Source organism: Pseudophryne corroboree, chromosome 5 (genome assembly GCF_028390025.1).
Source record: "Pseudophryne corroboree isolate aPseCor3 chromosome 5, aPseCor3.hap2, whole genome shotgun sequence".
In the NCBI taxonomy this organism is placed as follows: Eukaryota; Metazoa; Chordata; class Amphibia; order Anura; family Myobatrachidae; genus Pseudophryne; species Pseudophryne corroboree.
The window spans coordinates 454514293-454536409 of record NC_086448.1 but is presented as its reverse complement, the minus strand read 5'-3'; the positions used below and the strand labels follow the sequence as shown (position 1 = coordinate 454536409).

Here is a 22117-nt window from a genome sequence, read left to right as displayed (position 1 = left end):
CTCCCAGGTCAAATACTTTTGATGCAGAATCTAGACCTTTATCACGCTATAAGAGGAACTTAGAATTGACAAGAAAGGAGAGAAAGCAGGATTACCCCACAAAGAGACATATGGGGTAGATTGGGGATTTGTGCCTAATTTCTTATTTAAAGAAATACAGGAAAATTAGATGTCATGAAATATTATGTGTTGTAATATCTGGGTGGGTATGTCAGATGCATTAGAATGAAGATGAGCTTTTTGAGAATAGGGAGCAAATAAAACTTTGTCTAGCCTGGGATCAATACAAGTGGCCCTGTCAAGCAGCCATTCAATAGAATATCCTAGAAAGACAGACAAAGAGTAGGATTCAAAATCTGGTACGACAATATCTCCAGATCATCTAGGTGCCATGAGTTTGGGTAGTGCTACTTTAGGCTTTTTTAGACTGCCATAAAAAACTGTCATTATTTTGTTGAGGGGTAGGAAATCTGATTTTGAAAAACATATAGTTAACATTTGCAATAGATAGAATATTTTCAGAAATATTATATTTTTGAGTACTGCTGTCCTGCCTAAGAATGACAGGGGAAGGTGTTTTCAGATATCAAGCACAGCAGATATCTTGGCTATAGACTGTGAGAGACTTTTTCCTCATATACTTCAGATAAATCTGCAGTAATCTGTACACCCAAATATTTCCTCTTAGAGTGAGCAACATGAAAGGAGGAGATGGCAGAGAGAGATAAGAGGGAGGTCGGACAACTTTTTAGTGGTAGTAATTCCAAATTGGTGACATTGATCTTATAGCCTGCTACCAATTCAAAAGATTCAATAATCTTAATAATTTCAGGAACAGAAGATTACAGTTTGGTTAAGTAGAGCAGCATATCTTCAGCAAACAATGTTCTCTTAAGTTCAATATCACCAATGCAGATACCTTTGAAAGAGGAAGAAGTTCAAAATGCAATGGCCAAAGGTTCTAGAGCAATAGCAAAGAAGAGAGGGGATAGAGAGCATCCCTGTCTTGTTCCCTTCTGGATAGTTATTGGGTCTCAGTGGAAACCACTGCAAAAAGCCATAGTACAGATAAGAATTATTCTCGAAAGCCAAAATTTTGATACAAAAGTTGGTCCCACTCAACTAAATCAAAATTCATTATCTTACTCGGCTGGGGATTATCAGAATGAGAAGCCTTGTGTATAGCTGAGAGGACTTGTCTCACATTGACCACTGAATGATGTTCTAGGGTTATTGGAGCACAGAGGACCTCAGTCATATCTGACAAAATCCTATGGCAAGAGAGGGAGTTCCAACATTAGGTTGGAGTAGAGAATAGGTTATTGGAAGTAAAATATGAGTAAAATATTGGTAATGATGAGGAGTGACCAAAGCGGAACAAAAGACTAAGCGGGGGGGGGGGGGGGGGGAAATATAACTTTGCATTAGGAGATCTAATTACCTCTGCAATCTCAGCCTTAAAGGATGTTAGTTGCCCCTGCAAGTTTTGAAGAGGATGGGTGACCATAAGAGGTTGAGTGCCATTAAGAAGGTTAGTTGTGTTTCCAAATTTATGAAATTTATAGCTAATCAAAAAAAGGTAACAATCTTCTACAACCTTCATTAAATCATGAAAGTGAATTTTGGCAGTGAGGTATAGATTTTTTTTGTAAGAGAGGGGAAAGATTTGTATTTGTGAAAGGCTGTCATCAGGGATGTCTGAAGTTCCAGATATTGAGCAGAATGTTTCTTGTTAGTTGAGGAGACGTACAAGATAATTTTACCCATTAACACTGATTTGTCAGTCATCCAAAATAAAAGTGGATCATATTCCCAATGGGCAAGATTGTTATTTTGATACTCTTTCAAAACCGCTTCTAGGTCATTTCTAAATTTGAGAGAGTTAGATAACGAAAAAGAAGGACATTTCCACATCTTAACAGAACCTTGTCCTTTGAGAGTATGTACAATTTTGGTGACTAATTATTGGTATGAAAGAGCTATTATCGCACTTTTTGAGTCAGAAACTTTGGGAAAGAGTATCTGAGATACTAAAATGTGAATTATTTGTCTATCTGGTGTAAAGCTCTCCAAACATTCACCATTTGAAGTCTTTTTGCCATGAGGGGGCTCCTAATTTGGGAAGTAAGCTAACCAGTGGAAATTAAGTTAATATCCATACACAAAAAAGGGAACATTAATAAAGGGGCTTAAGAGCCCCAGGAGTTTCATAAAATAAGGTCTAGAATATATGTTAGGTGCATACACATTACATAGGACATATTTAAAACCATATATGGTAAGACTAAGCTCTGCAAAGCATCCATTAGGACCTGAAATGGTATGTAGGACTTTCACTGGCAATTTACACTTAGCTGAAATTGCTAATTCTTGGGTCTGCAGTTGAGGTGAGTTTCTTGAATGAAGGACAAATCAACCTTTTGCTTATTATAGTAAAGCAAAATGTTCCTCCTTTTAGCTGGGGAGTTAATACCTCAGACATTAAAGGACCCAGTCTTTAGGTCAGGCATTAATCAGCAAGAGTACAAGAACAGAGTAAGGCAGACTGAAGTAATAAGGGGTAGTAAGGGGATGGCTGGAAAAGGGAAGGAGGCTGTGATATGTAAGGTGAGAATAGGGAACAAAAATAGCTAGCAATACAATACAAAGTAAACCTAAAATTACAGCAATACTGAAGTAGCGATGATGACTTCCAGGGTACACTCTAATTTCTCCCTTGTAAACTAGTGTCATAGTCACAAACCAGTCAAATGGAAAGTGGGGATATGCACTCAGCAATCCGGGACAGCATTAATATATGTTCGTACATCCCACTGAACACTTAAGTAAAACCATAAAAATAATAACTGTATCACTGTACAGAACCAACAAACATAAACATATCTATGTGGATTCCTGGTCAGAGGGTAGGAGCGTTAAAGGGGCATCCTAGAAGATAAACTGAAAGAAAACACTCAGGAACACCATTGTATGTTAGACGAGCATTAGAGCAAGCATAGGGAGAACAGTTCACAATAAATGGCAAGGGTGACCGAAAACTAGTCAGTAATAATGGGCCAATGCAGAGGGTGTTCTGTCTTGCACCAACTTTTAAAAGTGTAACATTGTAATCAACCATTTTCAGTGAAAGAAGCAATGATATCTGAGGCTGTAGCTATTTGACAATTCTCAGAGGTATGCAGCGACGTCAGCTGGGATGGTGAAATCTTCAAAGAGTTTACATCATCAACCCAAAGCCTGGCAGGGTATAATAAACCGAACTAGTGGCCCTCTGCAACCATTTGTGAGCAGAGGAGAGAAAGATTTACAGGCCCTGGTCATTTCAACCAAATAATCCTGAAAAAGATGGAGCTATGTCCCTCCCATATTAGGGATTTCACTCGATAAGACGCTGACCACAAAGCCATTTTATGGAGGTAGTTTATGTATTTAAAGAGTGACCCAGGATCTAGGTTTGGTGGGGGTGGGAGGTGGACCGACCCTGTGCACCATTTCAACTGCAGAATCTCTGCATTCTTCTGTAACACCCAAAAGAGAAGGTTCAGTGTTGCAGACACAATGGGCTAGAGCTGCTCCTTTGACTGATTTCAGCAATCCCACAAGCCGCACATTATTCCTATAGGACCTGTTCTCCAGGTTATCTATTTTATTCCAGAGTTTGTAATTAATTGTCAGAAATTAAAACCGTAATGGAGTGCCAGAGTACAGTTATCTCATGCATAGCTGAGCCCAGTTACTGTTCTGTGTCAGACACTCTCTGTGACAGCCTCATAGCTGTAAGGTAATGTCATTAACTGTCAGCGTAAGGACAGGCCCCATGGTTGTCTTAATGGCCTCTACCATGTCCCCATAGGTAACTGGAACATCCAGTGCCTGACATACTGTACCTGTGAGGCTGCTGCTGGATCTGTATCTGTAGCTACTTTCTTAGATGTAGTGGAAATGCCATTGGAGTCTATGCCCGGTGCCATGTTGGAATTGGCAAGGTACTTCTCTTGGCATGCTGGCTGGGGAGCAGAAGGCTGATCAGGGGACAGGAATCAGTCCATAGAGACAGCACTGTATAAGGACGGTGTCTGTTTATAAAATGAAGGCTATTGGGAGCATAGAAATGGTAAGTCAAGGATAGTGAGAACCCTATTAAGGAGTGTTTTCACTCGATCAGACCATAACTGGAAGTCGTAAGCAGTCAAATTTTAAACATTTTTTGTTTCATACCATTCTAGAGAAAGAAAAAAAGCTACTAATTTGATTGAGATATTATGCTAATTAGCTGTTGGTGGAAATTTACTTACTGTAGAATCTTGTGTGAGTTGACAAATATCCCATAATCATCCGTTATTGCCAGAGCAAAATGAGCACACTCACAAATAATTACTAACAAGTATTTTGGTTTGCGTGATGTATTTTGATGGTGTATATAGTCAAATTTGAGCAGTTTGTGTTGATTTTGCTGATTTCACAGGGGAATTCACTTAAGAAATCCTGAATGTGCTATAAATCACATAAAAATGCATCTGAAGTCATATGCCAACACAAATAAATTTGCACCTTAAATTCGCCATAAATCGATAAAATCCCCAAAACACATTCCAATTGGTCAGAAATTGCACATGCTACAGTGACATCACCTTGTTATTATAAAATTGCCCACAAATAACAGGGAACATGTGCATTGGTGGTGTTTGTGAGTTGGTTACATTGTTGTAGAGAGGAGAGTTCTATAACTATTTTGCGATTGGTGCCTTGGACTGTTAATTGTCTGGTTGTTGAGTTGTCTTGGTAATTATCAAAGTATTCCTTGTTTTTGTTCTGTGTAATTTTAAGTTTGGTCTTGTAATTATCTGTGTGTGTGGTTGGTTGGTTGGTTGATTGGTTTGTGTGTGTGTGTGTGTGTGTGTGTGTGTGTGTTTGTTTGTTTGAGGTGGTGGTTGAGTTTTTTTTAGTTTTATTTGTGTTCTGTGTTTTGTGTTATAATGATAGAGGAGACTGGGAGCAGGAGGGCTGAGGTGATTGAGTCGGATGTGGAAGAGGTGCCTTACCCAGAGTGGGAAGATGAGAAGGATGAAGAATGATGTGCCTATAGGCATGACAAAGAGTGGCCACAATGTCTGGGTCACTGATGAAGAGAATGCGGCCCTGGTCAAGGGAATCATGTGGCATTATGATTACCTATATGGCCACTACTCCTCCAGTAGCCATCAGAAGGGCGCTTTCTGGAAAAAAATCATGGAGGAGGTAAACTGCTTTGGCACAATGAAGCACACTCTGGAGGTGACCAAAAAGAGATTCAACAACATAAAACATTGTGTAAAAAGAAAGATGGCTACAGAGTCAAGACTAAAAAGGCAGAGTAACTGAGGTATGAAGAGCCACTACTGGCAATAATTCTTGCAGAAGTGGAGAGGGCGCTCAATGTGCAGGACACGGATGCCCCACCAAAGCTAACCTTTGTCATGCTAGTTTAATATGCTCAGTGTGACATAATATAAAAATTTTTTTGAAACTGTAGTTTTATCGAAATCTGCATAGTACTTTAGAAACATTATTGTGTGTTTTGTACAGACCTGAAAATCTGAACTAGTCACCAGCAAATATATGTGTCAACACTACCAATTTTAATTTTTGTGCCCATCTTGTATTTTTTTTATACAAAACAAAAGATAACCTGTATTACTGTCAAAGAAGAAGACTTTGACTATCTCTGCACATGTTATATATGCCCCCCCTGCAGTGCACATGGGCCCTCATTCCGAGTTGTTCGCTCGGTAAATTTCATCGCATCGCAGCGATTTTCCGCTTAGTGCGCATGCGCAATGTTCGCACTGCGACTGCGCCAAGTAAATTTGCTATGCACTTAGTAATTTTACTCACGGCTTTTTCATCGTTCTGGCGATCGTAATGTGATTGACAGGAAATGGGTGTTACTGGGCGGAAACAGGCCGTTTTATGGGCGTGTGGGAAAAAACGCTACCGTTTCCGGAAAAAACGCAGGAGTGGCCGGAGAAACGGAGGAGTGTCTGGGCGAACGCTGGGTGTGTTTGTGATGTCAAACCAGGAACGACAAGCACTGAACTGATCGCAGATGCCAAGTAAGTCTGGAGCTACTCAGAAACTGCTACGAGGTGTGTAATCGCAATATTGCGATTACTTCGGTCGCAATTTTAAGATGCTAAGATTCACTCCCAGTAGGCGGCGGCTTAGCGTGAGCAACTCTGCTAAAATCGCCTTGCGAGCGATCAACTCGGAATGAGGGCCATGGTTTTGCCAATTAATTAACAAATTTTCTGCTGCGATCAGATCTAAATTAGACCCAATGAACATTGGATGCATATATTGATTTATACAAATGTCCATGCACATGATGGCTGCATTTTAATAAAAGTTCAAATTATTTTTAAAAAATTAAACTTTTTGCCAAACAAACAAATGTTTTCTTTCCCTTTTCTCCACACTATGAATATGACATCATACCCAAAAGTAGTAAATGAGGGGTGTGGCGGGGGGGAGGGGGGATTTTTAGGACCAGACACCACAATTGGTTATTCTGCTATGTGTAGCCTTTTATTTCCTCCATTCACTCAGACTGACCTAAAGTTTTTCTTTAGTCCCACAGTGATGAGCCTAAGTCCTCAATAATCGACCATGTGGAAATACAAGAAGATGGGACATTCACCATAAACTTGATTCCTGTCACATCACCACATTCACAAACTCCAAGGCCACCCAGCCCGGAAATTACAGAAGCCTACAACACAAACATATGCTGAGCCTCTGTCTACTTCACTTCCATGACGTCATTCCATGACTGGCACTTTTGACAAATATCATGCAATTTACGTAAACATGACAGTAGCCTATCTGAAATAAATTCCAATTTGTAAGTAGTTTAACTAAAAATGTCAGACATGTAAACACAAATGTATCTAATAATTTTCTAATATGCGCAGAATACAGGAAGCCAACCACCAAATTTTAGATGCAACTGTTATGAGCCTATGCAATGGCTCATCTTTGTAGTGGATCCCGACCGTTGCTAGGTGACTGGGACACTGCATAACACTGGCTGCTAAGGATGTTGTACTAGCTTTTGCTAGGCAGCAGGGAATCCTGGCAGCAGCAGTATGGCAGCAGCAGCAGTTCCTGGTCCCAGCTGTTGCTTAGCAGCTGGGACACTGCTTGTCTACGTGCAGCTGTTCAGCTGCATTAGATTCTTTATTAGTAGGCTGGGCTCTCTATGAGCTGCTGACTGTCTGTGTTCCCTGTTAAAAGACATCAAGCACCACACAGCCTTGCTGGTGGTAGTTTCTAGTTAGAGCCTAGATACAGTCCTAGGTACAGTCCTTTTTCCTTTAATTTCCAAGCTGTGGTTCCTGAAGTATTTCCCTCAGCTATAGTGTTGCTTGAAAGTTTGTGAACTCTTCAGAATTTTCAAAAAATAACAGTACCTCAGATTTTCACACAAGTCCTAAAAGTAGATAAAGATAACCAAATCAAAAACATATGAGACAAAAAAATTAAGCTTGCTTATTTTTTTATTGAGGAAAATTATTCAATATCACATATCTGTGAGTGGCAAAAGTATATGAGCCTTTAGGCTTAGCAGATATTTTGAAGGTGAAATAAGAGTCAGGTATTTTCAACTTATGGGATGACAATCAGGTGTGAGTGGACAACCTGTATTTTTAAAAGAACAGGGATCTATCAAAGTCTAATGTGCACAACTGTTATGCACACCAGTGCCAGCAGGAATGTACTGGTGTCTGAACGGAGAGGGATGCAAAACAAATGAACTCACAGACAGACTGGGGAATATGACATTACATACACAGAAGGTGATAGGGTAACAAAATAAACACAAAGTGAACAGAGAAGCCCAAAGGCTAAGAAACTGGGTGTCTCCCTAGTATTAGGAATGCTCAGATGGAAAGAAGTGAGATGTTGTGATTTAATACGTAGAGAACCCGAAATGCTGTTGCTAAGGGCAACAGCAAAACCCTAAAGGGTTACCAACGGGTGTGGCAGTAAACTCCTTGGTCAGAGATGGAATAATAGACACAAGGAGAGTCTCCACAATCCTAGTCCTCACTTGCAGTGCACTGGTTCAGTTTACTGCCACTAAACTGACACCTGAACACCTTGCACAGTGAGAAAGGATTTTGGCAGGCAAGTCTGAGAATACAGCCGCAAACTTGCTAGGTTCACAGAGTAGCAAAAGAACCCCAGCAGGTTAAACGACTGACTCCAGTCTTACTGCTAGGTCTGGATTGGCAGAGTGTAATACCAAATCCCAAGGCCTATTTGCAGTAAGCAACAAACAAATACAAAGTTTACACAGTACTAGCTAGCTTTCAGGAACTGACTAACCAACAAAGATTCAGCAGCATCTGCCTAACCTGAGAAGAGGGTTTATATAGCAGGTGCTGTCCACGCCCCACTCAGACCTCACAGACTGTGAGCACAAAAACCAGCACCGGATCCCCTGCCGTGCACAGAGCCTGTAACCACTGCACAGCAAAAGACCCGAACCGGAGTATCAGCTACGCTCAGGTTACTCCGCTAGCACTTGTCTCCCGGTTGCCATGACGACGTGGCAGCACAGAGCAGGAGACCCTAACAGTACCCCCACTCTGACGAGGGGTCAAAGAACCCCTACCACCGGGTTTATCGGGGAACTGCGAGAAGAAAGAGCGTAACAGTCTGGGGGCATGAAGATCACAACTGCGCACCCACGACCGCTCCTCCGGGCCATACCCCTTCCAGTGCACCAAAAATGACAGCCGACCCCGAACCATCTTGGAGTCAAGAATCCTTTCAACAACAAACTCCCTCTGGCCACGTATCAGAAGAGGGGAAGGTCTTCCACTGGAAGAAGGATTACTAATCGCCCGTTTTAAAAGGGAACAATGAAATGTTTTATTGATACCCAAAGAACGGGGTAGATCTAACTGAAATGCCACCGGATTGATAACCCTAGTGATCTTATAAGGACCGATGAACCGGGGGCCTAACTTATGAGATGGCTGTCTCAACTTCAAATTCTTGGTAGACAACCAGACGAAGTCTCCTAATTTGAAGCTGCAGGGTCTTTTCCGCTTATCAAAAACCCTTTTGGTCACTAATGACACAGACACAAGGGCTTTCTTCACTTTCCTCCAAATACCTCTAAGGACCGAAACCACAGAGGAACCACCAGGCGTGGAGTCCAGGGGGTCAAAAGAATTGGCCTTAGGATGATGCCCATACACACAAAGGAAGGGAGAGATCCCTGTAGCAGAGTGAGCCGCGTTGTTATAGGCAAACTCCGCCATGGACAGATGAGCAACCCAGTCAGTCTGACACTTGGAGACATAACACCTGAGGAACTGCTCCAAGGACTGGTTTACCCTTTCAGTCTGCCCATTAGACTGCGGATGGTAGCCTGACGACAAGCTGACAGAAATCTGGAGATCGGAACAAAATGCCCTCCAGAATTTGGCCACAAACTGGGATCCGCGGTCAGAGACCACATCAAGTGGCAACCCGTGGAGGCGCACAACATGCAGCATAAATAATTCAGACAGGCGTCTGGCCGATGGCAGCCCAACCAATAAAACGAAGTGCGCCATCTTCGAAAACCTGTCAACGACAACCCAGATGTCTGTCATCCCCGAGGATTTGGGCAAGTCCACCACAAAATCCATTGAAATGTGGGTCCATGGCTTAGATGGAATAGAGAGTGGATGTAATGGGCCAACAGGAACCCCTCTAGGAGTCTTATTTCGGGCACAGATGTCACTTGCCCGAACCCACTGATCCACATCCCTAGCCACCGAGGGCCACCACACCGCCCTAGATAGCAACTCCCGAGTTCTGGCAATACCCGGGTGACCTGCCGACTTCTTTGCATGGAATTCCAGGAACACTCGCTGTCTTAACCTAGGAGGCACAAACAAAAGACCTACCGGAAGGTCTGGAGGAGCCTGCTCCTGTGCTCTAAGGACTAATGACAAGAGGTCCTGGGTAATGCCCACTTTAATACATGATGGGGACACAATGAGCAATGGCTCCTCGGTGGTCTCCTGGAATGGAGCAAAACTCAGCGAGAGCGCATCAGCCTTGATGTTTTTTGACCCAGGGCGATATGTTATCAAAAAATTAAAGCGAGCAAAAAACAAAGCCCATCGTGCCTGCCTGGCATTGAGGCGCTTCGCTGACTCTAAATATGCCAAATTCTTATGGTCGGTGAGAATTGAGACCACAAACTTAGCCCCCTCAAGCCAGTGTCTCCACTCCTCGAGTGCATCCTTAATAGCCAACAATTCCCGGTTACCCACGTCATAATTCATCTCGGCAGGTGAAAATTTACGGGAAAAGTAAGCACAGGGATGAAGGCGATTATCAGACACCCCCATCTGAGAGAGCACTGCCCCAATACCCATCTCAGAGGCATCCACCTCCACCACAAAAGGACGCTCTGGATCTGGGTGTCACAGCACCTTGGCCGAGACAAATGCCCTTTTGAGACGGGCAAAAGCCGCTTTGGCCTCACAAGACCAGTGAGCAACATCCGCCCCTTTCTTAGTGAGTGCCACCAAGGGCGCCACTATAGATGAAAATCCAGCGATAAATCGTCTATAAAAATTTGCAAAGCCCAGAAAACGCTGAAGCGCCTTCAAACTAGTGGGCTGCACCCAATCCAGGACTGCCTGTACCTTGGAACCATCCATTTGGAAACCTTCTGGGGAGATAATATATCCTAGAAATGCGATTTGCTGAACTTCAAATTCGCACTTTTCCAGCTTCGCCCCAAGCCGGTGGTCTCTGAGTTTCTGGAGGACTAAGCGTACATGCTTCCGATGTTCCTCCAGGGAATGGGAGAAGATTAGGATGTCATCTTAGTATACAACTAAGAATCTATCCAAATATTCCCTGAGCACATCGTTCATGAAGTCCTGGAAGACTGCCGGGGCATTTCAGAGCCCAAATGGCATCACCAAATATTCATAATGCCCTGAGTGGGTATTAAAGGCAGTCTTCCATTCATCCCCCTCTCTTATTCGGATTAGATTGTACGCACCGCGTAGGTCAATCTTAGAAAAAATGGTGGCAGTACAAAGCTGGTCAAACAAGACCGAAATGAGAGGCAGTGGGTATGAGTTTTTAATCGTGATACGGTTCAATTCCCTGAAGTCGATGCAGGGTCGCAACGAACCGTCCTTTTTACCCACGAAGAAGAACCCCGACCCAACTGGAGACTGTGAAGGTCTGATAAATCCCTTAGCCAAGTTCTCCAGAATGTACTCTGCCATAGCCTGAGTCTCAGGACGTGACAGGGAGTACAACCTGCTCTTGGGAAGCTTAGCATTCGGCAACAAATTAATGGCACAGTCATAGGGGCGATGGGGAGGTAGTACCTCTGCAACTCTTTTGGAGAACACGTCCGCAAAATCTGCATAACATCCTGGCAATCCTGGCAAACTTAGCTGCGAAAGCCTGACTGGAAGGCTCAAGCAACTCCTGAAACAATCAGTACCCCAACTAAGAATCTCCCCAGAGACCCAGTCAAATTGAGGATTGTGGGCCCTTAACCAGGGTAACCCCAACACCAATGGGGCAAAAGTACAGACAGTCACATAAAAGGACAATTTTTCAGAGTGTGTGGCTCCAATAAACAAAGAAATCTGGCTAGTGCAAGAGGTAATTTTACCCTGGGATAATGGTTCCCCGTTTAACCCACAAATCACAATTTCCGATGCCAAGGGTACTAAGGGAACAGAGTGTTTCAGGGCGAATTGGCGGTCCATAAAAACCCCGTCGGCCCCACTGTCCACAAAGGCCTCAGTCTTGACAGTTTGACCGAGGATCTTCAAGGTCACCGGAATGATAAAAGTCTTCTTGGGAAATTCTGACTTCTAGCCTGACAGGATATTTCCCATCACCCTCAGGCCCTGAAGTTTTCCGGCTTTTCTGGGCATGATACTACCACATGACCTTTATTACCACAGTACAAACATAACATCATCACGCGAGGAGAGGCGGGTAGCCCCAATCTGCATAGGCTCCTCGGAAAATTCCTCAGAGTCTGAGGTTCCCTTGGGAAAGAAGGAAACCTCGGTCTCCCTTTCAAGCCTGCGCTCTCTCAGCCGTCTATCCACCTGAATGGATAACTGCATGAGCTGATCCAAGCTATCAGGCGAGGGATATTGTACCAGTTGGTCTTTTAACTGGTTAGAAAGACCTCTTCGGTACTGGTGTCTCAGGGCTGGGTCATTCCACTGGGTATCATGGGCCAATCTCCGAAACTCCGTACAATAAACCTCAACTGGCCTTCGCCCTTGCTTAAGGATCGAAATCTGAGCCTCGGCTGAGGCCGTTTTGTCAGGGTCATCATACAACAAGCCCAGTGCCGCAAAAAAAGCATCAACACTTTTAAGCGACGGACAGTCAGGCTGCAACCCATATGCCCAGACCTGTGGGTCTCCTTGTAGCAAGGAAATCACTATGCCCACCCGCTGAATCTCCGACCCAGAAGACTGAGGCCTAAGTTGGAAATATAGCTTGCAGCTCTCCTTGAAACAAAAGAACTGCAAGCGATCTCCAGAAAAACGATCCGGGAGATTTACTTTCGGCTCCTTAACCCCTGAAGGTACTGCTGCTGCGGGAGCTCCGCCAGCGGCCTGCGAGGTGTGCATTTTAATGGACAAATCATTAAATTGTCGAGTCAGGACCTGCACCTGATCGACCACCTGTTGCAAAGTATTTTGAGGGGTATGCTCCATATTCCCACAAAATTTCAACAGGAGTATTGGGCTGCTGAATATGTTATGCACACCAGTGCCAGCAGGAAAGTACTGGTGTCTGAACGGAGAGGAATGCAAAACAAATGAACTCACAGACAGACTGGGGAATATGACATTACATACACAGAAGGTGATAGGGTAACAAAATAAACACAAAGTGAACAGAGAAGCCCAAAGGCTAAGAAACTGGGTGTCTCCCTAGTATTAGGAATGCTCAGATGGAAAGAAGTGAGATGTTGTGATTTAATACGTAGAGAACCCGAAATGCTGTTGCTAAGGGCAACAGCAAAACCCTAAAGGGTTACCAACGAGTGTGGCAGTAAACTCCTTGGTCAGAGATGGAATAATAGACACAAGGAGAGTCTCCACAATCCTAGTCCTCACTTGCAGTGCACTGGTTCAGTTTACTGCCACTAAACTGACACCTGAACACCTTGCACAGTGAGAAAGGATTTTGGCAGGCAAGTCTGAGAATACAGCCGCAAACTTGCTAGGTTCACAGAGTAGCAAAAGAACCCCAGCAGGTTAAACGACTGACTCCAGTCTTACTGCTAGGTCTGGATTGGCAGAGTGTAATACCAAATCCCAAGGCCTATTTGCAGTAAGCAACAAACAAATACAAAGTTTACACAGTACTAGCTAGCTTTCAGGAACTGACTAACCAACAAAGATTCAGCAGCATCTGCCTAACCTGAGAAGAGGGTTTATATAGCAGGTGCTGTCCACGCCCCACTCAGACCTCACAGACTGTGAGCACAAAAACCAGCACCGGATCCCCTGCCGTGCACAGAGCCTGTAACCACTGCACAGCAAAAGACCCGAACCGGAGTATCAGCTACGCTTAAGTTACTCCGCTAGCACTTGTCTCCCGGTTGCCATGACGACGTAGCAGCACAGAGCAGGAGACCCTAACAACAACACATGTCTGTGGAAGTGTGTCATGCCATGAACAAAAAAGATTTCTGAGGACTTGAGGAAGAGTTGTTGATGCTCATCAGGCTGGAAAAGGTTACAAAGCCATCTCTAAAGAGTTCTGACTCTACCAATCAACAGTTAGACAAATTGTGTACAAATGGAGGAAATTCCAGACCATTATTACCCTCCCAAGGAGTGATTTACCAACAAAGATCACGCCAAGAGCAAGGCATCTAATAATTTGCAAAATCACAAAGGAACCCAAGGTAACCTCTAAGCAATTGACAGCCTTTCTCACATTAGCTAATGTTAATGTTCATGAGTCCAACATCAGAGGACACTGAACAACAATGGTGTGCATGGCAGGATTGCAAGAAGAAAGCCGCTGCTCTCCAAAAAGAACATTGCTGCCCATCTGTAGTTTGCTAAATGTCACCTGGACAAGCCAGAAGACTATTGGATAGATGAGTCCAAAATAGAGATTTTTGGTTTAAATGAGAAGCATTATGTTTGGAGAAAGGAGAACACTGCATTCCAGCATAAAATCCTCATACCATCTGTGAAACACGGTAGTGGTGGTGGTAGTATCATTGTTTGCTTCTGTTTTGCAGCATCTGGCACATGATGGCTTGCCATCAATGATGGGACAATGAATTCTGAAGGAAAAAATCAGGACACTGTCCATGAGCTGCATCTCAAAAGAATATGAGTTATGCAGCAAGACAATGACCCAAAACCCCACAAGTCATTCGACAAAAGAATGGTTAAAGAAGAACAAATTTGAAGTTTTGGAATGGCCAAGTCAAAGTCCTGACCATAATCCAATCAAAATGTTGTAGAAGGACCTAAAGTGAGCAGTTCATGGGAGGAAGTCCACCAACATTTGCTTGATTTGGTTCTTTTTGTCTATATTTATGACTTGTGTGAAAATCTGAGGTACAGATGGAGCCACACTAATTGTGGCTCCATTTGTGTCTGGGTGCACCTACCACCACTAGAATGGGAGCATCTCTGTGCACTCCCAGCATGACTAGGCGGATGGATCACCTAGTCACACCGGGAATGCTCATATGCGATGGAGCCGCATAAGATGAGCGTGGCTCCATCTGTAGTTTTAGGTCAAATTTCAGCAGAAATATAGAAAATTCTGAAGGGTTCATAAACTTTCAAGTGCCACTGTAAGTGCCTTTATTGATGCACCCTTGCTCTATTTGCATCTAGTATTTGCTGTGTGCTCAGGTCATAAATTACTGTTGTTAATTCCACCTGTGCTTTTCTGGAATCTCTGGCTAATTACCATTGCTACTGTATTTCTAATTAAGTTTCTGTGTAACACAATATACTTGTCAGCCTTGGACTACAGCTGTGGTTTCTTGTTTCATACATATTACACTGCTGCTCTATTTTAAATGACTATGTATATCTCGATTGCCATGAATATTTATTGTGAACAGGAGTCATTGTGTTATACCATTGCTGTTGCATTCTAAGCTCTGATGCAGATCTGTGTATTCACTGCTCATTCGATGAACTTCTGGATTAATACAACTCTTATTGTCAGTGTCCATATCCATTGCCTGCATATTACTGCACTGAGATATTCTTTCCACTACTTGCTCCAGAGGCCTGAGCACACCTAGGGGTAACTTTACTAAGCTGGGCGTTCTATTTGAGGTGGGATGTTGACCATAACAAACAATCAGATTCCAGGTGTTATCTTCTAGATGGTGATAGATAAATGAGAAGTAGAAACTGATTGGTTGCTATGGGCAACATCCAATCTTAAACAGAACTCCCATCTTAGTAAATTTACTCGACAGTATTCTACAGTTATACTTCTGTTAACCATTGTCCTACCATTCTGCATCTGCCTTTAGTTACTACTCCAGACAATTATCCAGCAGTCTCCAGCCAATTTTATTAGCCCCTACTGCTTGATGTTTAGGACCTGGCAGCATCCTAATTACCAGTGTGTGCATAATACACTAAGTGAACAACGGGCGGCTGTTGTAGGAAGAAGACACTCCCGGTGGTTCTAATGGTATCCTACAATTGTGCTGGAGTTCCATAACATTATTATTACTGGAGTGGTATGCTCAGAATAGTTCCTGTCTCACAAAGTACTGTTTAGGTTTCGTCCAATCAGATTCAAGTGGCAGATCCAGTTCTGGTTGTTGTGAACAAGCTGAAGGATTATGAGAACACACAGTTACCTTTTTTGAAGACTTCCTAGAAGTGCCAACTCGTGGGGATATGCTACAACAGCAGATTTTTCAAACTTCACACTTTTTTTTAGACACAATTAATTCTTACCTTTGTCAGCCATGTTGTGAAAAAGTTGATGGCACGCCCAAATTTCAGCTGTAGCAAGACCCCTCGGTCTTTTAGTATGGCAGATCCTGTATAACTGAGGAATCTGCACCTGATAATAAAACAGGTAGAAAACTTACTAGCAAGTATAAACCTAATACTACCAGAAATTCTGCAGTGCATTCTAGACACTATAAAGGCTTCTATTCAACCCACTGAGACATATCAAAGTCAGATACATTGGATGAAGGCATTTGTTATGGTGCCCATACACTTGTGAGATAATTGGTACTAACCTTCGATTTCGACTGGATCTGTGATAGAAATCGGAGGATTGTATGTTTTAGGTACCTTTCGAAGTGATGCGCGGGCATGCCGGTTGAATCTTGCAACTCAAGTTTGTATGTGCTGCACTTAATATTTATCGAATTGCGGCGTGATTGCATACTGTTTTTTACCACTTTCGATGTATCACACCGCGATGTGTGATACGTAGAGACAGGAGCCGACTTCCTGGACACTCCTCTTCCCCTCACTGTGCACATGACTGGAGAGGAGGCTGCAAGCATGCTGCTGAGCTCCCAAACACCGCACAAGGTAGGCAGGCTATACCACTGCCCACCAATGACTATTATTCTTTTTTACCAACACTGCCCACCATTATGCTGCTTTACCTACGATTATACAGGCCCCCTGCCCAAAATGCTGCGCCACTGCAAGCCCCATGCGGCCGTGCCCTAAACGCCATTATACTGCGCCACTCGCCACCAATGACTATTATGCTGTTTTACCAACACTGCCCACCGTTTATGCTGCTCTACCCACCATTATACAGGCCCACTGCCCAAAATGCTGCACCACTGCAAGCCCCAGGCAGCTGCGCCCTCAACGCCATTATACTGCGCCACTGCAACCCACATCCCACCATTATGCTGCTGCACCCTGCACACCAATGTATTCTCACAACATATGTCACATAACTCACACCAGTAACTAGAAAACAAACTTTATTTAACCAGAATAATAGAACTTTTTTCATTTTTATTATTTTCCTTTTTTGCATTCTGCAGATGTCCTATGAGAACTGCGAGTTTCTTTCCGACTCTATCAGCCTGTACCATGAAGAGGTGTGTCTGTGGCTGACGTCCTCACCAGACTACAGCAACAAGTAGAAGAGGGAGGCTGCTTATACCCGCATGGTGGAGTATTCCAAGGCCACCTATTCTGCTGCCTCGGTGGCCTGGGTCCAGAAGAAAATTGCCAATCTACGGACAGTCTTTGACAAAGAGAACTGCAAGTTGGAGGAGTCCAAGAGGTCAGGGGCTGGTGCAGACAAGGTGTATGTGCCGCAGCTGTGGTACTACAAAGATGAACAGGGTTGTGACTCCGCACCAGTCCTAAAATTTCAGAGATAATTTATTGAACCAGAATTACGTTCATATGTATGGTAGGTATACCTACAATTATTAGTACCTGGTGGTGCACCCAGAGTCAGGGAAAAACTGGAGACAAAACAACTTTGCAGAAGACTCTTGTGTGGGTGCACTCTTGTTTTCGTTATATGACTATTTATTAAAACATAACTTTTATTGATTCATTTAAAATAAATCCTCACTCTTATACTCCACCATGTTTGGCTAACAGGATATATTATATCTATATACACTGAAAGTGCTTAAAAAATTGGAAATGTTCTGGTTAATCTATCACCAAAAGACTTGTAGGGGGATGTAGACACTATAGTTCTACATCCAGTCCTAACCAACCAGCACAAGCGAAGCTTGTTTTAATGAGACCTCAATGGGTCATAATTAACCGGACCAGTCTTATCAGGAGTATGTGTCGTAACAGAATTATAAACATATATAGGGGTTGCCTGCTAATTGCCCCCGTATTTAAGAGACAATAAGTTTAGCTAATTTTTTAGCTTTAGATATCTAGCAGAAAAAAGAAGAAAACAGAAGAGAGGAGGGAAAAGAAAGGGGGGAGAGAAAAAGTGGTGATCCTGCTGTTGGTATCCGGTCGGGGGGGGGTCATTAATTACAACACCGGGTATTCTCTGGGGGTCTCCCTCACAGGTACTGACCCAGCCCGCCACCGTTTTGCTTCCAAGATCGGACGAGATCGGGCTCTGTCGGTGGGGTATGGTAGTAACTTTTGATGCAATTGGTCGACCCACCAATGAGAGTGCACCGATTAAAGATTTAAGAAAAAAGGCAAATGCGGATCTGCTGTCTACGTTAGACGCAGGTTTTCACCTGTGAATCATAAATGAGAGTCCGCTGATATAAGGAAATTTAAGGCTACAGATGAAGATAACGGTAGGTTAAGGGTAAGGGTACACGATCAGTATATGCTAAATATAGCCTATGTTAAATTAGCACCAGTTGATCCCACCTATAACCACCATATATTGTACCGCTAGGCAGGGAACATTAAGAGATCAATGTCACAGAGATCAGGTGTTATTTACAATAGGTACTGACAATTTGTTTGATAATTGAGACATACATATGTTATATCTAAAATCCCTGCTGTGGGCTGGATTGGACTGGAAAGGCTATAGCACATATACCAAAAAAGACTCCCCCAAGAAAAATTCATGATTGTAAATGCAACCCAAAATATGGGACTGTTGCACTAGAAAAGACAAATATTTGGGGAGGGGTGTGTCCAATCAAACAAAAATGTCATCTGCTCTCAGTTATCTATATGGTAACAGATAATGATAAAAGATATACGCAAGAATATAAAAAAGAGACGGGTATGTTTCTCATGTCCCGTCTATAGCAGGCAAAAATTGACACTGTGGGGTATATTTACTAAGCTCCCGATTTTGACCGAGATGCCGTTTTTTCTTCAAAGTGTCATCTCGGTTAATCTCGGTCATTTACTAAACACTAATCACGGCAGTGATGAGGGCATTCGTAATTTTTTGCAAGTTCAGGTAAAAAATTACGAATGAATACACCATCGGTCAAAACGCGGCTGTTTAAGTATGAATCTCGGTCATTTACTAAGAAGTGCAAAGCCAAAAAAGAACAAACACTGCCGTGAAAAATTTCAACTCGTAAAAAAGTGCTAAAAAAAAACAGACCTTTTTTTTTTATTCGTGATTGGATAGGCATGCACGGATCCATGAGATCCGTGCATGTATATCAGTGGGAAGGGGTGGGAAAGTGCTTATTTTTAAAAAAAAAATTGCGTGGGGTCCCCCCTCCTAAGCATAACCAGCCTCGGGCTCTTTGAGCCGATCCTGGTTGCAGAAATATGGTGAAAAAAATGACAGGGGTTCCCCCATATTTAAGCAACCAGCATCGGGCTCTGCGCCTGGTCCTGGTCCCAAAAATACGGGGGACAAAAAGAGTAGGGGTCCCCCGTATTTTTAAAACCAGCACCGGGCTCCACTAGCTGGACAGATAATGCCACAGCCGGGGGTCACTTTTATACAGCGCCCTGCGGCCGTGGCATCAAAAATCCAACTAGTCACCCCTGGCCGGGGTACCCTGGGGGAGTGGGAACCCCTTCAATCAAGGGGTCCCCCCCCCCCAGCCACCCAAGGGCCAGGGGTGAAGCCCGAGGCTGTCCCCCCCCATCCAATGGGCTGCGGATGGGAGGGCTGATAGCCTTTGTTGTAAAATAAAAGATATTGTTTTTAGTAGCAGTACTACAAGTCCCAGCAAGCCTCCCCCGCATGCTGGTACTTGGAGAACCACAAGTACCAGCATGCGGCGGAAAAACGGGCCCGCTGGTACCTGTAGTACTACCACTAAAAAAATACCCAAAAAAACACAAGACACACACACCGTGAAAGTATAATTTTATTACATACATACACACATACATACATACTTACCTTATGTTCCCACGCAGGTCGGTCCTCTTCTCCAGTAGAATCCAAGGGGTACCTGTTGAATAAATTCTACTCACGAGATCCAGGGGTCCAGGCTCCTCGGCAAATCCAGGGATAATCCACGTACTTGAATAAAACAAAAAAAACGGTTGCCCGACCACGAACTGAAAGGTGACCCATGTTTGCACATGGGTCACCTTCCCACGAATGCCAGAAACCCACTTTGCCTTCTGGCTAAGTGGGTTTCTTCAGCCAATCAGGGAGTGCCACGTTGTAGCACTCTCCTGATCAGCTGTGTGCTGCTGTCCTCACTGACAGGCAGCACGCGGCAGTGTTACAATGTAGCGCCTATGCGCTACATTGTAACCAATGATGGGAACTTTCTGCTCAGCGGTGACGTCACTTTAGGTCAACCGCAGGGCAGAAAGTTCCCATCATTGGTTACAATGTAGCGCATAGGCGCTACATTGTAACACTGCCGTGTGCCGCCTGTCAGTGAGGACAGCAGCACACAGCTGATCAGGAGAGTGCTACAACGTGGCACTCCCTGATTGGCTGAAGAAACCCACTTAGCCAGAAGGCAAAGTGGGTTTCTGGCATTCGTGGGAAGGTGACCCATGTGCAAACATGGGTCACCTTTCAGTTCGTGGTCGGGCAACCGTTTTTTTGTTTTATTCAAGTACGTGGATTATCCCTGGATTTGCCGAGGAGCCTGGACCCCTGGATCTCGTGAGTAGAATTTATTCAACAGGTACCCCTTGGATTCTACTGGAGAAGAGGACCGACCTGCGTGGGAACATAAGGTAAGTATGTATGTATGTGTGTATGTATGTAATAAAATTATACTTTCACGGTGTGTGTGTCTTGTGTTTTTTTGGGTATTTTTTTAGTGGTAGTACTACAGGTACCAGCGGGCCCGTTTTTCCGCCGCATGCTGGTACTTGTGGTTCTCCAAGTACCAGCATGCGGGGGAGGCTTGCTGGGACTTGTAGTACTGCTACTAAAAACAATATCTTTTATTTTACAACAAAGGCTATCAGCCCTCCCATCCGCAGCCCATTGGATGGGGGGGGGACAGCCTCGGGCTTCACCCCTGGCCCTTGGGTGGCTGGGGGGGGGGGACCCCTTGATTGAAGGGGTTCCCACTCCCCCAGGGTACCCCGGCCAGGGGTGACTAGTTGGATTTTTGATGCCACGGCCGCAGGGCGCTGTATAAAAGTGACCCCCGGCTGTGGCATTATCTGTCCAGCTAGTGGAGCCCGGTGCTGGTTTTAAAAATACGGGGGACCCCTACTCTTTTTGTCCCCCGTATTTTTGGGACCAGGACCAGGCGCAGAGCCCGATGCTGGTTGCTTAAATATGGGGGAACCCCTGTCATTTTTTCCCCCATATTTCTGCAACCAGGATCGGCTCAAAGAGCCCGAGGCTGGTTATGCTTAGGAGGGGGGACCCCACGCATTTTTTTGGGGGATTTTACATTGTTTAATTAAAAATAAAAAATAAAAAGAACCCCAGCACGGATCACACAGATCCGGCCGAGATTGATTGTAAAAAAAAACGGCAGTGTTTTGCTAATCACTGCCGTAAAATTAGGTAAAAAAAAACGAATGACATCGACATCGGAAGAAAAGAAAAACACGAATACGACAGCTTAGTAAATCCATCGTAATAAATTCAAAAAGTTGCAGTTTTACACTGTCGATGTCATTCGTGATTGAACTTTGACCTATTTTCGGAAATTACGAATGTTAGTAAATGTACCCCTGTGGGGTACATTTACTAACATTCGTAATTTCCGAAAATAGGTCAAAGTTCAATCACGAATGACATCGACAGTGTAAAACTGCAACTTTTTGAATTTATTACGATGGATTTACTAAGCTGTCGTATTCGGGTTTTTCTTTTCTTCCGATGTCGATGTCATTCGTTTTTTTTTACCTAATTTTACGGCAGTGATTAGCAAAACACTGCCGTTTTTTTTTACAATCAATCTCGGCCGGATCTGTGTGATCCGTGCTGGGGTTCTTTTTTTTTTTATTTTTAATTAAACAATGTAAAATCCCCAAAAAAAATGCGTGGGGTCCCCCCTCCTAAGCATAACCAGCCTCGGGCTCTTTGAGCCGATCCTGGTTGCAGAAATATGGTGAAAAAAATGACAGGGGTTCCCCCATATTTAAGCAACCAGCATCGGGCTCTGCGCCTGGTCCTGGTCCCAAAAATACGGGGGACAAAAAGAGTAGGGGTCCCCCATATTTTT

The 22117-nt window shown here is 43.8% G+C and overlaps 1 pseudogene; it reads right to left on the bottom strand.

Moving 5' to 3' along the window:
* Positions 1–18044: 18044 nt before the first annotated feature.
* On the bottom strand, positions 18045–18163 carry LOC134930438 (5S ribosomal RNA; annotated as a pseudogene).
* Between the last annotated feature and the right edge of the window lie 3954 nt (positions 18164–22117).